Source organism: Cibotium barometz, chromosome 6 (assembly GCF_041138505.1).
Source record: "Cibotium barometz isolate CiBa-2024 chromosome 6, ASM4113850v1, whole genome shotgun sequence".
In the NCBI taxonomy this organism is placed as follows: domain Eukaryota; kingdom Viridiplantae; phylum Streptophyta; class Polypodiopsida; order Cyatheales; family Cibotiaceae; genus Cibotium; species Cibotium barometz.
This window is the reverse complement of record NC_141051.1, coordinates 57,308,235-57,314,032: the sequence shown is the minus strand read 5'-3', so window position 1 is coordinate 57,314,032 and position 5,798 is coordinate 57,308,235.

The window sequence follows — 5,798 nt, the reverse complement described above, 5'->3', positions numbered from 1 at the left end:
CTATCATGACTTTCAATAAGAATTTGGCACCGAAAATCACCAATACTTGTTACACAAACTCTACCTTGTAGAGCAGGTACTCATCGTCAATGGAATAATGTCTATACCTTTTCCCTCGACAAACTTTATCACCCCCAAGTGAGCCAATGTCAAGTGATTGTGAAGGGTCCACCCCTGAGCTCTCCATATCAATACATAACTAGGAAGGTGTAGGCTGCTGACAAGTGTGACCACGTACAGCAAGCCATACCTTTGAAAAGACTGGATCATGCTAGCACATACCATGTAGTGAATCCAAGAATTTACTCTTGATTGTGGTGAAGCTCAACTTGTTTACCATTGACATGCAACTCAGCACATACCAATATGTTAAATTCACCTCTCTAACGGAGATGTAGATCAAACTCTTATAGGATCTCCACCCACCAAGCTTTTCTACCTTTCAACTCATTTTGACTAGAAAGCCATTTCAGACTTTCATGGTCCATTAGGATCTCAAAAGAAATGCCATACGAATAATGTCACCACTTTTTAGAGCATAAATAATAGCTAGTAACTCTCACTCATAGGCTAAGTAGCTACATTGGGCGTGGTCAAGTTTTTTGCTTTCAAATGCAGCAAGGCATTCCCTTTGCATTAAAACCACCCTTATGGCCTCCCCACTCATGTGTGTTTCCAATACAAATGGTTTATTGGGATCCTCAAAACTCAAAATTGGTGTTGTGGCTAAGGCCACCTTAAGTTTTTCAAACTCCTTTGTTGAGGATCCTCCCAACAAATAGTTTTGTCGTTTGTCCTTAACTAATCAGTTATGGAGACTGTGATCTTCACATACTGCTTGACATATTGTCGATAAAACCCCGACAAGCCTATAAAAATTTACAATTCTTCTAGGTTCTATGCCTCTGGGCATTTGAGAATGGATTCCAACTTCTCAGGCTCCATCCAGGTTCCCTATGCGAATAACCCAAATATTGAATTTCTTTAGCAAAAAATGTGCATTTGCTTTCCTTTACAAATAACTTATTTTTCCTAAGCAATTCGAACACCAAACGCATATGTTGTAAGTGTTCCTTTCTGGACTTACAATAAACTAGTATGTCGTCTAGGAAAACTACAATAAAGTTTCCTAAGTATGGATGTAACACATTGTCCATCAGTATCATGAATGTCATTGTATTCGTCAAGTCCAATGGCATAACTAGGAACTCATAATGTCCAAAACAAGTCCTAAATGCGGTCTTGGGAATATCGTGTTCCCTTATCTTAACTTAGTGGTACCCCAATTTAAGATCAATATTAGAAAACTATCGTGCACCATTAAGTTGGTCAAACAACTGTGGCATTGGGTATTTTTTCTTAATCATAATCTAATTAAGAGCATGATAGTCTATGCACATCCGCATAGGCCCATCTTTTTTACCAACGAATAGGTGATGCCCATGGTAAAGAGCTTGGTCTTATGAACCCTTTCTTCACGTTCCACCTCATGTGCTTTGGAGTGGCTAGTTCTGTAATAAGAAGGCTTGCTTATAGGTTTCGAACAAGGGAGAAGCTCAATGCTATGGTCAATATCCCTAGATAGTCGAACACCATCCAGCAAATAATCAAGAAAGACGTCTTTAACCTCTCGCAATAAAGAACTCAATGTAGCTGCATACTTGTCAGCTTTATTATCTCAGTTTTTGCCTTGGATTTTAAATCTTGTTCACAAGATGACAAAACAATATTTAACAAACAGGGGTATCTTCCAAGGTTGTTTAAGTTTTCATTACTTAAACCAGATTTAACTACATAAACATTAACTTTAACACTTGTTTCATCTATGGAAACAACATTATCAACATATGTTTCATCTACGGTGGAAACAAAATTATGTGAGAGGGTACAAAGATATACCTCATGAATATCATTGGTGTCGATGGCACAACACAACACATCTAGGGATGAAATAAGGGCCTAGGTTATATAACCACTCCCTGCCTAGGTTATATAACCACTCCCTGCCTAGATAAATATCGACTCTAGCCAAATGCATGGCCTAAAAGTCTAACGAAGTCTCGTAATCCTGCATAGCTAGTGATATCCTTAAGACCACTGTGTCCCAAATGGTACTATCGTGACCATTAGCTAACAAGACCATATACTTATGGTCGAGTTATGGTCACTCTTAGTCTTAGGTAATTGCAACTTCTTAACCAACGCATAGTTAAGAAAGTTATGGTGGCACCATCGTTAATCATGATGGCGGCTCTATGGCCACCTATCCTACTATATAATCAAACCAAATCATGTGGTCCAAATGATGGCTGCCACATAGATTGTGTCACGTAGCAATCATGAACACTATCTGTATGATAAACCGTGACCTCTCTGAACTCTTCGGAACTAAGAGGTAATCCTTGGATAGTATGTACCTACCTAAAGGATTTACTATATCCTTCTTGGTATCACTAGTCCCTCTAGTGCCTAGCTTAGGATAAGCCACCTTGCTATGCCCCGCCCTCGAACATAGATTTTCTTTTCTAGCTTTTTCATATTGCTATTACTTCAAGAGTTTGGTTTGGTTTTTCTCTTTAGAATTGCGTGGTTTCTTCGCCCAACACCCACCTTTTCCTCTATGCTCACCTTGGTTCCCTTGCCCCTTGTTATTTCGAAACAACTTTCTTTTAAAACTACCACCCTTCTTGTCAACTATCTTAATAAGAACAGATTTGGATCGACATTGTGCCATTTTATAATTATCATTTACTTATAACTTAACAAGATAGAAGATAAAATGAAAGATAATTTTGCAAACAAAAAAACAGTAGGTGTGTATGTACACACACACACACACACACACATACATGTTATTTATGTACAACGTAGAGTCAGCTATATACTTAATTAACTCATATAAAGTCTACATCCACCTAGGAATAACTATCCTATATGGGGCTATATAATCCCTAGGTAGTCTATATAATCTGTACTAAAGAATGTGATCTACTGTAAGGGTAGAACATAATACTAGCTAAAGAATAACTCCAAGTCATGTGCGTACCATCATTAATGCAACATTCTCCAAGAATCTGAAAGTCAAGCTACAATAGGCATGGATTCACCCTTATTTGCCATAGTACCATAAGTAGTATCAGTCCTCGATCGTGAGGTTAGTCAGTGCAATGGTAGATCAAAGTGGACCACGACTCTAGATCTCGAGAGAATAGGTGCTCAAAACAGTTGGCAATATGATCCAACTCCTCGATGATCTAGGGTACTCTAGTAATTTGAACGGCAGGGAATCGACTGAGCCATTTGAAAAAAGAAGAAATTGTATAAGTTTCCATTCCTTTCTCTAATCTAGCCACCTAAAAACAATCATACTGAGACTAAATCAATGCTCTACTCTGCACTCTAATATCTTGGAATCTCAACCAGCACCTTTCCATGGTAAAGGGAATAAATTGGCCAAAGTTGTAACTGGATAGATGTAATATATGTGTATTTTTATATTATCAGTTATAATAAATAAAGCAAGATGGCCTTAGCAAATCTCAAGATCATTGATTTGGCATTTAGGCTAGAAGAACCATGTTGAGGCTAACCACCTTAATCAAGACCAACTAAAGTGGGATGATTTGAAGATATATTTGTTCCAAAGATATTGCCCAACCACCAGGATACGAAGAAGATAAGATGAACAAGCTCTTAAAATTAGTCGAGAATGGTAAATCTAATGCATATCATCAAGCTTATGCTAATTGGATGCAGTTTGCTCCATCCATGGGATGATACCACATTACTCCATAGATTTGTCAGAAAGCCTAATTCACCTATAGATAAGCTGGTTAAAAATGCTAAGCCAGACTCTATACCTCAAGCTTGCTTCACCTATAGATAAGCTAGTTAAAAATGCTAAGCCAGACTTTATAGCTCAAGCGATGCATATAGCAAAAGATTTCGCAAAGGTTTTCCCAAAAGTGAGCCTCTATACCTCAAGTGATGCATATGGCAGAAGAGTTCACAAGGTTTTCCCAAAAGAGAGCCCTCAGTCTAGAAGGTCAATCTAGAAGATTTCTCCTACTTTCTCCAAAGAAATCATCAAGAGAGCAGGTAGAAATAAAAAATCTATCTAGGATAAAGAGAAAAAAGGCTCAAGATCTGAGTAAGGTTTCCAAGATGTGGGGCCAAGAAGAGAAAATTCTCAAATATTTGATGGATCTATGCAACAGCCTAGAAGGGAACGAAGATGTCCCAATGTGCCAGTCATAACTTATCCGAATGCAAAGCACTGCAAGACCACGCTTTCTAACGTCAGCGCGGCATCTATCCAAAGCAACCAAAGAGTCAGCTACCTCTAGAGTTGTCATAGTTGTTGCCGATTTAGAAGAGGATGATAAATATAAAATTCATGCGACCATTGAGCATCAAGGCCAAAATCAGTAGTTCTCTATCATTTAAGTGCCTACTAATTACCAAGGTAAGTAGTTTGAGCTTTTGATTGATTTTGGAAGTTCTCATTCTTTCATTTCACGACTACCTTGGTGACCAACCCCGTGCTAAAGTTGCTAGAATTTGGCAAGCCTTTTGAGGTGATCACTCATGTAATGCCTTTATAGTTGGTAGAACTCTTATGCAAGATGGAAGGCCAGTAGCTTATGAGTCACAAAAGCTCAAGTCTTACAAGTGGAATTATGTAGTCCATGACTTGGAACTTTTGGCAGTCACTCATGCATTGAAGGTATGGAGGTATTACCTTCTTAGACAAAGTTTTCCTCTGGTAAAAAGGATATTTACCCAAAGTGATCTCAAAATGCATTAAAGGAGATGGATACAAATATTGCAAGAGTTTGACTTTGAGAGACCAAATATAAGTCAGGAAAAGAAAATAGAGAGAAAATATAGCTGTTGCAGATGCCCTAAGTTGGAAAGTATCCTTTCTTGCTATAGTCATATCAAATCTACTCCCGATAGAAATTAAGATGAAGATTGGAACAGTTGTATTCTTTGCCCCAATTATGGCCTTGTTGATGTAGGAAAGTAAAACTGTCCATAAGATAAACAAAGTGCAAGATACAAACTCGAAGATGGATGCATGTACTATAACAATCACTTATGTGTCCCAAGCAATGGGGAATTCAAGCACCGGATCTAAGTTGAGGCTCATGATAGCCTAATTTCAAGACATCCTGAGACCTTTAACGGTCAAGAAGAGCTTCTTCAGGCTAGGCTTAAAAAAGGATGTATTGAATTATGTCCGTCTCAATGCCTTATTTATCAAAAGATTAAAGCTGAAAGGGTCAAATTGCATCCTTTGGATATTCCAACGATGAAATGGGAGTGCATAAGTATGGATTTCATCATCGTATTGCCAATAAATTCCCGATATGATTCCATATTTTTTGTAGTCTTGACAGGCTCACAAAAGTTACACAACTTATTCTAGTAATGAAGAACTTTACTGCTTCAGATTTTGCCAAGATATTTTTGCGAGAAATCTTTTGTTTACATAGATTACCTCATAGAATAATAAGCGACAGAGATGCAAAGTTTACTTCTCGATTTTGGACATCATTCTTTGAAGCAATTGGAACTTCCTTAGATCTTAGCACGTCTTATCATTTGGAAACAGATGGCCAAATTGAAAGGGTTAATCAAGTCATTGAGGATACTCTTAGATCTTTCTGTGGACGTGAGCAGAAAAGATGGTTGAATTACCTACATCTGGTGTAATTAGCTATAATGCTTCCTATCACTAGAGTATTGGTATGAGTCCTTTCAAAGCTTTGTATGGACAAGCTTGCCTTACACTC